Here is a 17,137-nt window from a genome sequence, read left to right as displayed (position 1 = left end):
CTCCTATGTTCTCTACATGAACTGCTATGCCATTTTTTCTTCAGCTTGGACTACCTTTTCTCATGCATGGATCTTCCTCTCACTTGGCATGGACTATTTTGATCGTGTCTCCAGTGCATAAGCTGTTGATTGCTTCCCTAGTGTGCAGATCCCTGGCACTCAACCTCATGTGCCCCCTCTAAAATGTGGATCTCCCCCTTGAGAATATGTGGGTGACCCCTATACTTTCTTTGGACATGGACTACTCCTTATGATGTCATCTCTAGCCAAGGTCAACTCCTTGCCTTATAGATTCTTCCTTTAATACACATGGAATTCCTTCTATGTGAAGATGTTTTCCAACAGGGCCTCCAAAATTATAGTCCTCAGCTCATGCAACCCATCCATATAAGTCATTCCTAGTATCTCTCTCTCACTTGTAATACTCCTTTCGACTCTAATGGTTTTTAATGAAGGATCTTTCAAATGATAGGGCATCATTACACCCTTACCAATCTTTATTAAACTCAAGAACAACCTTACCCTAATGACCTTCATAAGTCCATATTGCACAAACTTGTGTTGGATAGAATCTAGCAAATCTCTCCTTCAACTCACCATTACTAGGACCAATGTACTTTCCCTCTTTAAATATTCTATGGATATTCACAGTGTAAAATGTAAAATCCTTTATTTTTGTGGCTCAGCAAAAGTTGCGAGCTTATTTTTTAGGAGCTTCTCAAGTGCATTATGGCACCCAATAGTTACAGCATCCCCTTTTCCAGCACCTATGCCACTTGCATGTAGAAGTAGGTCATTGTATCTGTAATCCTATTTTTTCTTCCCTCTATAGAACGGGCATCTCAAAATTCCATCCATGTTCTTTATGTTATGATTTCCCTACACTAGATCCTCATATGAGTTTTCTTCATTTTCTTCAATCTCATATTCACTTATATCCCCATCGCTTTCACTAGACAAATCCATTGTGACACTAACCCAATTGAAAACATATCAAAAAGATGTTGACTTCTAAGCCCTAGTGGGTGCTCCAAAAGTCTTGCAAATTTAAATCATTTCTACACCACTGTGAACTCTATGTCAGGAGGCATGTTTCCTAGCTTTAAAAACTAATGAAAACACCTGGTCAGGTTCCAAAACTTTGGATATCTCATCTCTCTAAAACATTCAATAGGCTTGCCAAATCTCATCATATGATGACATCAGGTTCAAAATATATTGACCTCCAAAGTTGCTTACTTATAATTACCTGTAAATAAACATGTCAAAAAACCAAAAAGTGGATTTAGATTTGACTTTGAAAATTGGGCAAACGAGCAATTGAGAGCTTGAAAACTAGGGGAATAGTTCAATTCCATGAGGAGACTGTAATTCTATGATTTTGACTTATGATGAATCACAAGACACATTTGGAAAGCGCACAAAGTGGGCTACTTAGAATTGTAGGACCGGGGATATTTGATAGGATAATGATTTTTACAGATGGAATGGACCTGGGAAAGTGTGCAAAGAGATTCATCAAGACTTGAAAATTGGCACACTTGTAGTATTTTTAGTATAGAACATAGTGGTAAAATCCATTTGGTCCCACCAATCATGGACTCAAAGATATGACATCCCGAATAGGGCTCCTGATCAATCTGCATTTCTGATTCGCAGTGAAACTTTATAAATTGCAAATGGAATCACGTTTGAAAACTAATCGAATGGATTCATCATAAGCTCAAAGCCAAAGCATAGAAATTATCTAACCCTTAGAATATGATGCAAAATGAAATTTATTATTTGGGTCAACTAGTCAAAAGTTATAGCTTCCCAAATAGGGCTACCCGGTATTATGAACAATATGCAAATTAATAACAAAGGCAACTAACCAACTTTGAGACATTCAAAACCTAGTCAAAATATGTCAAAACAACTTAAAACTTGGAACATGGGTTCTATGATGTGCATATTAAGTATACTCAAAGTGACGAGTCATGAATCTTAATTGGGTAAAAGATATTCAAAGGCAAATTGGGCCCTCTGTCATTGATTGACACTTAGGCAGAAAATGTAGAACTAAAGACTACTCAAAATGGGACTTCGCAGAATGGCTCAGAATGTTAGTTGATCATTACAAAACACATGCACATGCTGAATGAATGGTTTTAGAAACATAAAAAACCACTTAATAATTAATACAATAGTCGAGTACTCAAGCAAGAAAATGCATTTATAAGGCTCAAAACTTGTAATGGACACTCAAAATGGGAATGCAATTTTGAGCACTAATAATACCAATAAAATAAGACTCCTTTAAAGCTAAGTATTATATTATAATATATTTTTTAAAGTTCCTAGCATAATTAATATGTTAGTATATATGACAAGTTATTTAAAGATGAAATATAGTTTTATGAAAGCCTATAAGAATAATACTTTAATTCAATTATGAGATTCAATTATGAGGCATTTTTAAATGAAAAGATTAATCATAGGTAAAATAAGGTGTGAGTATAATTTTAATTGCTATGTATCAAAGGGATGTGAATTTCTAAATTTATTCATTTAATAATTTGATATAATATTAATTGATTCCCTATAGAAATATGAAAGGTATAGATTGGCTATTATGTTTTCTTATTATTACTATTATAAATATAAAATAATGAGTTATTTATGTGATTTTTAGTAATAAGTATGACTTGAATCGTAACTAATGTTAGTATTCTTATTAGTATTAAAAGAGTTATTTTCCTTGATCTTTCCGCTAAGAATGTTATTGCAAGAAGAGGGAGATTGAGATTCAAAGGGATCCTGACATGTTATTAGAGGCAACCATGAAAGAGAGGGAGAATACATGAGGATTTTATTTTGTTAACCTTTAGTTATCTCTATCTTATTGATTAAGAGGGAGTAAACCATGTTGATATGGATTTTCCAATGATCAATAAATTATCATAGTCAAGTGGATCATGATTCATACATCATAACCATGTGATTTTAATGGGCCTACCTCATGTGTACATCATGAGGAAGTGAAAAATTCTAAATGATGTCACTTGTATTTGCAGAAGTTACTTTAAAGTTACGATCTTAAAATAACTTGTATCATGTGGTCAAAGATTACTCTAAGTACTTGGTGAATGTTATTTTATTGATGTTTAGATAGGCCAATACTTATGTTATCTAATGTGATATCAAAAGTGTATTTTGTGAATTTTGTGTGTTAACATTCTAATAAGCCAATACTCATGTGATATCATATAATGTAAGTCTTCTAATCAAAAACTTTCTTGATGTGTGACTTCCTAATATTACCAATGGTGTAATATATAACTTTTTTTATCCTTCCTAGCTAAGAGGGAGTTTTGATGTGTGACATCTTAAGTTGGCTAAATTCAATGTTATACATTTTGAGTAAGTTTTGTACTTAAATCATGAGAATATGCATCTTGTGAGACTTAAAACTGAGTGCTTAGATGTCATTAAATTGACTGTCTTTGAGTTGTTTGTATAGATGCATATTGAGTATGAGGTAAGTATGCATTTTTTGAGACTAGAAACTAAGAGCTTAGATATCATCAAATTGATTATCTTGGAGCTATTTGTATAAATTCATACTAGGTATTTTAATAACTATGAGCTTAGATATCATCTCATTGATCATCTTTGGGTTATTCAAAATATTGATCGTCCTTTACCTTTGATTATCAAAATGTATTTATCCTTTTTGACTAAGAGGGAGTGTTAAATTTTTAGTCAATTGGGATGTTTTTATCCTTTATATATGTGTATTCATCATATATGAGATATAAGTTGATATATAACTATGATTAAAGTTTATATTATATTATATAAATTATCAAATTAATGAATAGTTCTTCATTGATTATGTTCTTTATATATATAAGAGGTTGCTTCCATTTAGACAACATATACCAAATATAATGGTAGTGCTTATTGCATTTGTAGTAGATCCTCAAAATCTAATAGCATTAGTAAACTATTTTGATCCATTGGTTGGAGAAACCAAGGGCTTGCAAACATTCACATAAGAAGTTCCAACTCACCGTAGCATATGGGATTTCCCAAAATCTAGTTTTATTAACATGATCTTTTTGTTATTATGCTAAAAGGAATGAATGGCTTCCTTTGTAATAATCAAACCATCTAGGATTGATGTCCCAGGGACAAACCATGTTTTCTATTCAAAGATAATAAGTGGCATCAAGTTTTTTATTCTATTAGCTAAAACTTTCATAAATAATTTGTATATTATATTACATGGAGAAATGGTCCTAAAATCCTTTAGAGAAATATCATCTTCTTTTTGAGGAATAATGGTTAAGAAGGGGAAGTTTAATTCTCTTAGCATTTTGCTATAATTTCTAATGCTTGCTAGTACCTCAACAACTTCATCCCCTAAGAAGTGCTAGAATTTATGATAAAATAAAGAAGGAAACCAATCTAGACATGGAGCCTTTTAAGGATTACATTATTTAAGAGATTATTCCACCTCCTCCTTGATATTTTATTCACCAAATATTTATTGTGATCCTAGTTGATGGCTTGAGGAACTAAGTCTAGAATGTTGTTGTTATGGAGGGGATATCCATCCAACTTATTAAGAAGGTTTTGTATAAATGAAATAGCTTTCAAGGTTATATCTTTATTTTTCTAAATTCAATGTTATACATTTTGAGTAAGTTTTGTACTTAAATCATGAGAACATGCATCTTGTGAGACTTACAACTGGGTGCTTAGATGCCATTAAATTGATTGTCTTTGAGTTGTTTGTATAGATGCATATTGGGTATGAGGTAAGTATGCATATATATATATATATATATATATATATATATATATATATATATATATATATATATATATATATATATATATATATATATATATATATATATATATATATATATATAAGAGGTTGTTGCCATTTGGAAAACACATATCAAATACAATGGTAGTACTTAGTACATTTGTAGTAGATCCTAAAAATATAATAGCATTAGTAAACTATGTTGATCTATTGGTTGGAGAAACCAAGGGCTTGCAAACACTCACATAAGAAGTTCCAACTCGCTTTATCATATGTGATTTATTAACATCTAGTTTTATTAACATGATCTTGTTGTTATTATGATAAAAGGAATGAATAGCTTCCTTTGTAATGATCAGACCATCCAGGATTGATCTCCCAAGGACAAACCATCTTTTCTCTTCAGAGATAATAAGTGGCATCAAGTTTTTGATTCTATTAGCTAAAAATTTCATAAAATATTTTTATATTATATTACATAGAGAAATAGGTCTAAAATCATCTAGATAACTAGCATTTTTTTTGGGGGAATAATGGTTAAGAAGGTGAAGTTTGATTCTCTTAGCATTTTCCTAGAATTTCTAATGCTTTCTAGTACCTCAACGACTTCATCCCCTAAGAAGTTCTAGAATTAATGACAAAATAAGAAGGCAGCCAATCTAGACCTGGAGCCTTGTAAGGATTATATTATTTAAGAGATGATTTCACCTCCTTATATATTTTCTTTACCAGATATTTATTGTGATCTCGATTGATGGCTTGAGGAGCTAAGTTTGGAATGTTTTTTTTATGGAGGGGATATCCATCAAACTTATTAAGAAGTTTTTTTAAATTGAAATAGATTTCAAGGTTATATATCAATGAGACTCTCAATTACTTTCCTATTAGACTTTCTAAGTGACATAATACTATTATATTGTCTTCTGATCCTAGTATTGTTATGGAAAAATTTAGTATTTTTCTCACCCTCTTCAAGCCAAAGTTCCCTCAACTTTTGCCTGCAAAAAATTTCTTATTTTTCAAGGAAAAAAGCATACTAATGCAACATTTATTTTTCTAACATAATGATTTTTTGGTTCATCCCCTTGATGTAACTTCCAAGTTAAGATTAGCCAACTTCTCTTCAATCACTACTTTTTCATCAAATATATTACCAAAAATATTTAATGTTCCATTCTTTCAACCTTCTCTTAATAGTTTAAGATTTTTTCATGAAGACAAACGCCTTGGAGAATTTTTAGAATTCTTCTTCCCACCAAGCATGAATAAGATCCACCAACTTGAGATTCATTAACTTCATGTAGTACATTAAGGCTAGTGTATCTCCAAAGGAGATGACCAAAATCCCCAGCAAAGATAGCACATTAGAAATACAACAAGATATAATTGAAAAGAACTCAATTCATTAACAATAGATCAAAATCCTTACCCTAGATAATTTAGCCAAGAGAGGCCAAATTATTCCCAGCAGATGTTGCCTCTGTAAGCATGACCTAGAAATGGTTAATCACATTTTCATTCACTACCCCTTTTCCTCTAGAGTGTGGAGTCTTCTGACTTCCAATATGAACTTCTACTGGTGTCCGCTAGCCAGTATCTAGGAATTCTTCATACAATGGAGTAGCAACCACAAAGGCCTAAACTCCCAAATGTTATGTTCCTGGATTATCCCACACTTTTGCTGGGGAATCTGGAAGGAGTGCAACAACAGGATATTCAGAGATAGAGAAGCTCCTGAGGGTATTAGAGCAGAGAAAATTGATGGCCTCATGAAAGAGAACTATTCCACAACTAGATATGGAAACATAAAGGATGAAGGGAAAATTAAGACTAGGAAAGAAGACAAGATCAAAAGAAGATAGCAGGCTACTTGGTCCTTCCCCCCCAAAAATTGGCATAAAGCCAATTTCGATGGGCTGGCTAAGGGGAACCCTGGTCCCGCCGGATGCGGTGGAATCATAAGAAATAGCATGGGAGGGGGCATTTCTTCTATCTCCTCCCCTATTGGTCACCAAACCAACCATTTGGCTGAAGCCAGTGCAGCCAAACTCACTGTTATGTTGGCCCTAGACTCAGGGATCGAACAAGTATGACTTGAAAGAGATTCCCTAAATATAATAAATTGTATTTGAGGAGTAACCAAACCATCATGGACCATTGAAAGCATAATTGAGGACCTAAAAATGGACTTGAGAAAATTTAAAAATTACCATGTCAGCCATGTCTACCGTGAAGCTAACGTGGTTGCCGATTGGTTCACAAATGCAGCGATCACATTCAATTCGGTGATGACATGGGGAAATAATAATCATTTTCTGACGACGGCTATGGAGCTCATCCGAAAGGAGAAAATTCAAGGTACCAACTCAAAATCTTTTTTATAATGATGAGACATGCTAAATCATGTTTTAAAAAGGGAATCATTTGGAGTTATGTGGAACCCCCACTATTTCATAATAACGTGTACGGATTACACGAGCAGAAGAAAGCCAGAGTCAAACCCAATACACACGCATTAAAGCTCTCATCCTTAGCAATTTTTTCATCTTTGAGCTCTGCAATTCTATTAAGGGTTTAGGGTTAGAGAGGCATAATATTGCAATGGTGGGAGAAAGGATTAAAAGAGACCCATGGGGAGAAACAAAGAGCTGGAAAGAAAAAGGGAAGGTTTGGAAAAAGACTCTAGAAGGGTGGCATAACCAGCTTCATGAAGAGGCTCCATGGTTTCGACGTAGGGGTTACCAAGATTATGGTTGAAACTTGGCACAATGGAAAGGTCAAAATTGATGGTGTCTCCCACCAAATCATAGAGGGTCTCATTGTGGAGGTGACAGGCTTCTCCTAGGAAGGCATGAGCTTCTTCAGGGATAAGAAGATGTCCGCTAATGCTGTCAATGCTTTTGTCAAGAACGACAAGGAGAAAAGAAAACTGGTAAAGATTGACACCTACTATGACATTGAGTCCATCAAGAAGATCTGGGGGCATGTTCTGAGGATCATCATAGAGTATGTCACTTTGGAGCCCAGGTTTGATAGAGTCAGGACCCATCATTTTGTTTTGCTTAATCATTTTAGACATAAAGTGAAAATCTCCTTTCCTTTCTATATTTATACTTCTATGACTAAGAATATAGAGAGTTACAAGAAATGTCTTGTCAAGAACCTTGCCCTTCATGAAGGTCTTCTGCTCCTCATTTTTGAGTTTCTAAAAATGTAGACAAGAGTCAAGTCCATTGGGGTTTCGGGTGGCTCCTCGAAGGACACTGCGAGCTCAGACTCAGGGAAAGTGCACATTGTGAAATCTGTCAAGTCTGAAACCCCAAAAGCCAATCCCTCTCCCTGCTTCCCTAGTAGGAAGAGCCCCAGGTTCCCTCTTCCTAACCCCCCTTCCCCACATCTTAAGGAGTCTAGTGATGAGTCAGATACGGAGTTGGAGGAGGCAGATTCGGTGGCAAAGAAGGAAAGTGAGTTGGAAGATGACAAGGAGAAAGATAATGACAAGAAGGAGGTGACCCCCTTGGTAACCCAAGATAACCCCAAGAAAAGAAAATTGGACTAGACCCCAACCCATGATCATCTCACTGACCACGCTGATTTGCCCCCTAGTCCTACTGCACCCACCTCCCCCCTGGAGGTCCCCATTTCGCCCCTAGAAGAGATGATATAAAGCATGGTTGAAAAGGAGGAGGAGGCCATTAGGAAAAATAAGAGAAGAGCCTAGAGAAATTTTAATGTGGATAGGGTCAATATGGGCATTGTCAGAGAACTTGCTAAAATACAGGTGTTGGGGGATCTCGACAATAGCACCCACTATGATGAGCTCCTTGACTTGACTCTTCTCGTTCTCTCTGACAATGTTCATGAAATGGGTTTCAACTTTCTCAACAATGCAAAGAATAGCCTAATTGACAATTTTTGCTCCATTAATTGGCTTTTTCAAGAAATTGAGACTCTAAAGGACAAGTCCAACTAGACCAACAACAGGGGGGATGTCAAGGATCACGAGGCCAGAGGTAGTAAAGACCAGGTGGGCAGCCAGGAAAAAGACAGAAGCTAGGACCACAGAGACAATCAGGAGGACAGAATCACCCAGCTCGAGCAGAAGGTCCAAAGGCTACCCTCCATACCTTGAATGAAAAATTTTTTAATATGGGGGACTATCTAACCAATGTCGATCTTGTGGGGAATGTGGAGCAGAGTACAGAGCACGGAACCAGCCGAGGAGATCCTTAGAAAGAGACTAGAATCTAGGAAAGTCAGGGGGACCAGATGCATTTTCTCCCCATGATCTAAGAGGAAGAGGCCAACCAAAAGGAAAGTGATGCTACAAAAACCCTGCAGGCAATGGAAAAGAAGGGACACTAGTCTGCCCGCCAGGCTCTGTTCCTGGCTTTTGTTTCTCAGGCTTCAGGCCTTTTTGTTTCTGGCCTTTCGAGGCATCTTTTTTCTGTCTTTTCTGCTTTAAGATGTTTTTTGCTGTAAAACTTTTGGTTTCAGGATCCCTGTAAAACCTATTTTCCTAATAAAAAATAATAGATCAAATTAACACTATACATGTTAGGCTTAATACCTTCAATATTACAACCAATATATTCCAGATTATAGAAAAAATATGCTTCTTACTTCAACTATCACTACCTTTTCTATATTCACCTTGTTTCCCTAGATGACACATCTACATTACATATATAGCCAACACAACATGCAAGCCATCTTTGAGTTCACATTCTAAAAAATAGGAAATTTATTATACAATATAGAATTGGCCCAAGAGATCAAATCACTAAATACATTATACATTATAAGAACATCTACAAACTTAGATAAAGGTCCACACATGATCCAAGAAACCACATTTAGAGCCACAAAACCTCACTAAAATAGATAAGCCTCACTAAAGAAAAATACCATACCTCAACTCAAGACCCACAAAGGAAAATAACACCCAAAAAGATGAAAAATAGCTCTAAAAATAGGTAACATAAAGTTATGTGAGCATAGGATAATGATCCAAGATAGGTCCATAATAAAAAGTCAATCTTGTAGACTCTAGAATGGGAAATCGAGAGATCACAAACTAAAACTATCAGATAGGAAACTTGAAAATAGAAAACAAAGAAAATATTTTGGGTGATGCAAGATTTCTAAGAAACCAAGGATGCTCATGCATTAGATACCCAAGGTAATAAAAGATGTTCCACGAGGACTAATATACATCTAAAAGAATTCAACACAAGTCTCATGCTCATTCTTAAACCACAAATCCTCTTCATCAATCATCATAGAAGTCTATCTAAACTTACTTCTACAAAAAATTATTTCATCAGATACCTCTAATTTATGCTACTAGCAGGATCAATTGAATCATACCAAATGCAACTTCCTAGTTGATTAGAAGTCTTCTTTTCCTTACTGTTTCATCAGATATCTCTAATTTTATGCTACTAGCAAGATCAATTGAATCATACCAACTACAACTTCCTAGTTGATTAGAAGTCTTATTTTCCTTACTTAAGTTCTTAACCACAATATCAGATAAATTTGTCAAATCAAACTATTTACCATCAGTAGGTTTAACCAAATGCTCTATTGTATTAAAACTAAAAATCTTGAAAACACTCAAGTTCTTTGCTCTTCCTCTTTCCTAATCCTTCAAAGGAGTCAAAAAAAAAAAAATCATCCTTCTCAATTATAGTAGTATACTTTGTGCAATCATGAATAGCTCCTCCCTCAAACTACTAAGGTCTTCCAAGTAAAACATGACAACCACTCATGTTAACTACATGACATAAAATATCATTTTTATGAGCTCCAATAACCAAGTTGTAGTATTCTCTAACATGTTCCCAATGATCATATTGAAACCAATTGATACCATAAGGGGAGGGATGTTTCAACCTTTGCAATCCAAGATTTCTAACTATTTCCTCTAATGCATGATTATCAATACTTGGACTCCATTTTCCAAGTAGTTCATTTTCCTTACAACATTTTTGTCCTACCTTGCAAATAGTTCACGCCTAGCCAATATTATCCTCCTCATCAACATAGATTTTCCAACCTCCGGTGAAGCCAAATCAACATCATATTCTTTTTCATTATGATCCTCTTGTGCTACCAAGTTACTTTTAGGACTCAATATAACAAAACATTCAAAAGCTTGGTGCTCTTATTTACCACATTTGAAAAAAGTACCCTTGAAGGAAAATTTCTTATCAAAAATTATCGCCTTACTTTTATCCATCTTTGTCAACTATTTACCTTTATTTCTTCTAAATTATCTTTTTCCTTCAATTCATATTGATAAGAATCTTTAATTGAAACAAGTTTCAACATACTCAACTCATCTTGAATGTTAAAATTCCAGCCATTAACATACTGCACAACCTTTTTCATATAAGACTCACAATGTCCAAATCTAATTTATATCTTGTAAAATTATTTAGTATATTACTTCACAAATATATCTTTCTAGTTTAAATTTTACAACTTATTAAACAATTCAAGTTCATAATCTTTAGGGATAAATTTATCATTCAATATAAAAACCATAACTTTCCATCTACTAATCTTAGTTTTATCATTATTTTCTTTATCTTTCTATAACTATTTCCTCCCATAAGTTAGTAGGACCTTTAAAATTATTTTGTTCTAACTTAGCCCTTATAGATCTATAATATTCCAAAGCTAAAAATAATCATCAAGTTCATTAACCCAACCTATCAATTACTCAAGATCTAATGAACCAGAATAATTAGATACCTTCATTCTATGACTCTTACCAACTTGTTCCATAACTCTCAAAAATCTTTCTTCTTCTACAAGGATCTCAGTATTAGCTATTTCAATATATTCAGCAACTTCTTCATATTCATCTTTTGTCTCAGGATTCCTTCTTAATCCATTCAAGGCATTATGAATCTTAGTCCTCATTTCTGTCTTAAATTCTTCAAACAAATGTTCCAACCTCCTAGGATTCATCCTTCTAGGAAGCACACTAAATCTAAACAAGGTGCAACTACCTCAATCTTCATTGATCAATCCACCAACAAGAATTCAATAGGTCTTTAATAGGTTACCAATAACTTTTTCAAGTCATCTTCAATTGCAAACCCAAACCATGATCTACAACCTCACAACCAAGAAGTCTAGGTCTAAATAAGTCGTCAATAAGATCAACTATGCTCTAATAACATATGTAATACAATTATAGTGTATCCCTAAAGGAGATGACCAAAACCCCTAGTGGAGAAAAAAAATTATAGAAAGATACAATTGAAAATAAATCAATTCATTAACAACAGATCAAATGAACACTATACAAGATAAGATGTAAGGTCTTCCTAGTTAAGGCCAATACATTCCAAATTATAGACCAAATATTCTTCTTCCTTAATCATCAATTGTTACTACCTTCTCTATATTCATCATAATTTCCTACAAGAAACATATACAATCATTAGTATATGCAAGTCATCTTTGACTTCACATTCTCCAAAATAAGAATTGTGTTATACAATATAGGATTGATCCAAGAGAATAAATGAATAAATACATAATAAGAACATCTACAACCTTATATATAGGTCCACATATGATCTAAGAAACAATGTGTAATTTCACAAAGTCTTACAAAAAGAGATTAATCTTACAGAAGCAAAATATCATGTCTTTTCTGAGGAAACACATAGGAAAATAACACCCAAGAAGATGAAACATAACTTCTAGAATAGGTAACATAAAGTTAGGTAAATATAGGAGAATAATCCAAGATGTGTACATAATAAGAATCCAAGTTCATAGACTCTAGAACATGAAATCAAGTTATCAACAACTCAAACTATCATACAAGAAACTAGGAAACAAAAAATAAAGTAGATATTTTGGGTCTTGCAAGATTGACAATAACCCAAGGATGCTCCTACATCAGAACCACATCTTCTATAAATGGAAAGGAGTTCTTTTGGGGATAATATTACCTATGAATTTGAAATAATATTAGATAGTGATCCAAGCTAGAATATGGTAAAATTTGAGAGGCCATCTCAAAGTTAAAATCATGAACGTTGCCCTTAAAGAAGAATCATCTAGTTTTTCCTTGATGTTGTTGAAACCCATCCTTTGATTAATCCAAGATGTGTCCATAATAAAAAGCCAAGTTCATAGACTCTAGAACATGAAATCAAGTGATCAACAACTCAAACTATCATACAAGAAACTAGGAAACAAAAAATAAAGTAGATATTTTGGGTCTTGCAAGATTGACAATAACCCAAGGATGCTCCTACATCAGAACCACATCTTCTATAAATGGAAAGGAGTTCTTTCGTGGATAATATTACCTATGAATTTTAAATAATATTAGATAGTGATCCAAGCTAGAATATGGTAAAATTTGAGAGGCCATATCAAAGTTAAAATCATGAAAGTTTCCCTTAAAGTAGAATCTATCTAGTTTTTCATTGATGTTGTTGAAACCCAACCTTTGATTGCTCCAAGTGAAGGTGTCATTCTTGGTAGGGATTTCCAATAGGCTATGAACCTATTAACCTACTAATAGAATGCCACCATGGTTGAGAAGATTTTCCCAAACATCCCTATTTTTCTTCTCTCCTCAAAAATGCATTGATATCAGCCACTATAATGAAATTATCCCTAGGATATGAGGAGATAAAGTTTTCTATTTCCCTCCAAAAAACTACTTTATCATGCAAATAAGAAGGACCATATACATTGATCACACATATGATTAAGTTGGAGTGAAATAAATAAAACCTACCTAAAGTAGTGCAAGGCAAGAGAATCCCCAAAGGACATGTCCTAGCCCCCAGCAAATAACCACATAGTGGAAACACAACACAAGATACACAATCTGATACCAAATACACTCTTTATTCATAAAAAAACAATTTACATGCAATGTTCCTATCTATAAGGCCTTCTTGGCTATGACCAAATACAATAGCAATTACAATAATAGTTCTACAAGATCCCTCAAGATCCAACCCAAACACTTAGCTAGGCTAGATCCACACTAGTAGAAACCTCCAAGGAAGATCTAAACTTGTGCTAGCAAGCCCACCAAGCAATCTCCTTATTTCCCAAGCCTCGTCTACAAGCCCTTCTCAAAATTTTCTCTTCTACCACATCCTCTTCTCCAAGCTGGATGATCATATGACTCACTCCTTGAATGAATATCGAAAAGACTCCAAAAGGTCCCCTACTTATACCCAACTAAGCCACAAGTCAGCCTAGCCCATTAAAAATTAAAATAACCCTTACATTAAATATACATTGAGCCACAAGTTAGCCGCCAACATATATTAAATATCAAATTCCTTAAAAGGCTTACAACACCTATTAAATACATCAAAATAATTAACCAAGACCAAAAATAGGTCCACACAAACTCCAACAACCACTCTACATCATGATTACATGAAACATGCATTAAATGCACCAACTTGTTCAAAAAAATCCATGAGAACTCCATCCTACAAACCACACTATCAAGAATCATCAAAACCACAAGTATTGTCAAGCTCCCATAAGCATTGCCAAGAAAAAGTATATGTCAATCACCTTTAGTGACTGCGCCCCTTCAATAATTGAGTACCTCTACCAACTCTGCACCCAATAATGATCGAGCACCACTCCTTTGATGACTAAGTCCACAAACTCCAAAGTGAAACCACACCATCCTACAGGATTGCTAGCAAGCTTGGGATGTTTTTGAATCAGACACCCTAGGTTCAAAAAGATGTTCTCAGTAGCTGGAAAAATATCTTTTGGGATTTAGCACATAAATCACAAATTGGTTCTTCACATACATATCCTCCAAGTCTTCAACTTTTGCACTCTTTCTCTTGTTTTGATGCTTCTTCACATCCATCCTCAATGTGCTATAGGTCTACCTTTCACATTGATCTCTAACCCTTTTAGAATATTTCAACTCAACTCATCTACCAATATTAGGTTCCTTCTACCAAGTTCTTCATTCTACAAAGGAAATAGGAAATTCTTCCTACCACCTTTCTCAATAGTAAACACATTCGTGACACAATCATGCATAATCCTGCAATCATATTGCCAAGGTCTACCAAGCAAAAAATGAAAACTATCCATGTCGACAATATCACACAACACTTGATCCTTATACTGCCCAATCTAGAAATCAACAAGGCACTGCTCCCTCACTTCGAAAGAATTCTCACCTTGTAACTAGCCAATCCTATAAGGATAAGGATGTCTCACTCTCTTTGAACCAAGTTTTTGAACCATCTCTTCAGAACCAAGGTTATTTGTACTACCACCATCCACAATGACCTTTTAGATGTTACCACTAGACTTACAATGAGTCCTAAATAAATTACTCCTTTGATAAGAGTCCAATGTCCTCTGACCAACTAGTACTCACTAAGCTAGAAAATTTTATCCTTTCTCAAGTTCATGGTCTTTAGCCTCATTCACAACAATAGCTCTTATGTCACCAACCTAAGGACAATTATAAGTTCTATGTCCTTTTTCACCACATTTGTAGCAAGTACCCTTAAACTCACCTCTACCTATCCTCCTCTTTTGATCAATAGGTTTTGGTTCATCTTCTGCACTTGGTTTAGTCTTTCCCAAGTAGTTTGGCTTCTCCTTCCCTCTAGAATCACCTTGAATTTTTCTCTTCTACTTATCTTCTACCTTTAGGGCATACTGATAAGAATCCTTAACTAAATCAATCTTCAACATACCAACCTCATCTTTGATATTGAATCTCAAACCATTAATGTACCAAGCTACCTTTTCCTTTGACAATTTTCTATGCCCAAACCAAATAGTCAATTTGTAGAACTCCTCGATATAATCTTTCATAGTCATATCTTTCTATTTCAAATTCTACAACCTCCTAAACAACTCAAGTTCATAATCAATAGCAATGAACTTAGCCTTCAACTTAGTCACCATCAACCTCCATCTAGTGATCTACATTTCACCTTCCTCTTCTCTATCTCTTTGCAATTCTTTCCACCAAAGAGCAGCATGTTTCATTAGCATACTTTGTGCCAACCTCACTTTGAGTGGATCTTTAATATCCTCTAACTTAAAGTAGTCTTCTAATTCACCAATCAAATCAATTAGGTCTTCAAGATTCAAAGTTTCTAAGAAATTCGAAACCTTCATCTTATGCTTCAACTTCAACTGGGATTCAAGCATAGAAAATTGACCAACCTTATTTCTAATAGGCCTCTCCATACGATGAGTTCTTTCCTCGCCACTTGATCTAGAAACTTCAAAGTCTTCAAAAACTTCCTCATAAAAATCCTCAGCACCCACATGTTGAGGTACACCACCTATAGGACTTATGATTTCAAAAATCATGTCACTCTTCATCAATGCCATCTTCTATGAGAGACTCACTTCCAAAACATCACAGAGATCATAAATTTCCCTAGGGTAAAATCTTCTTGGAGGCATCTTCCAATATATTTGCAAACCTAAAATAATAAATGCACAAATCTAGAAGATCAATCAACTCCACAAGATCAACCTTCTCTTCCAACCTTCCCCAAGCCCTAGTACAAACTACCTCAACTTTAGCACTTGGTCTACACACTAGGAAATAACTTGATCTAATACCACCTGGCTCAGTACAAGGGAGGAGAATCCCCAAAAGAGATGTCTTATCCCCTAGCAAATAACCACATAGTGGAAACACAACACAAGATACACAATTTGATACCAAATGCAACTCCTTATTCATAAAATAATTGTTTGCATGCAATGTGTCAGGCTATAAGGCCTTCCTAGTTACAGCCAAATATAATAGAAATTACAATAATGGTTCTATAAGATCCCTCAAGATCCAACCCAAACACTTAGCTAGTCCAGATCCACACTAGTAGAAACCTCCAAGGAAGATCTAAACTTGTGCTCGCAAGCCCACCCAAAAATCTCCATGTTTCCCAAGCCTCAGCTTCTAGCCCTTCTCAAAATTTACTCTTCTTCCATATCCTCCTCTCCAAGTTGGATGATCATATGACTCACTCCCTGAATGAGTTCCTAAAGGCTCCAAAAGATCCCCTACTTGTACCCAACTAAGCCACAAGTAAGCCTAGATCTTTACAAATTAAAATAATCCTTACATTAAATATATGTTGAGCTACAAGTCCTCCAATAGATATTAAATACCAAATTCCTTAAAAGGCCTACAACACTTATTAAATGCATCAAAACAATTAACCAAGACCAAAAATAGGTCCACACAAACTCCAACAACCGCTCCACATCACAATCACATGCATCATGCATTAAATGCACCAAGTTGTC

The 17,137-nt window shown here is 34.7% G+C and overlaps 1 pseudogene; it reads right to left on the bottom strand.

The window, feature by feature from the left end:
* Nucleotides 1–262: 262 nt before the first annotated feature.
* On the bottom strand, nucleotides 263–966 carry LOC149560645 (protein INVOLVED IN DE NOVO 2-like; annotated as a pseudogene).
* Nucleotides 967–17,137: the final 16,171 nt, after the last annotated feature.

Source organism: Cupressus sempervirens, chromosome 4 (genome assembly GCF_028749045.1).
Source record: "Cupressus sempervirens isolate cs-2001-9-10 chromosome 4, ASM2874904v1, whole genome shotgun sequence".
In the NCBI taxonomy this organism is placed as follows: Eukaryota; Viridiplantae; Streptophyta; class Pinopsida; order Cupressales; family Cupressaceae; genus Cupressus; species Cupressus sempervirens.
The sequence above is the reverse complement of the archived record's forward strand: the minus strand, read 5'-3'. Positions and strand labels throughout refer to the sequence as shown.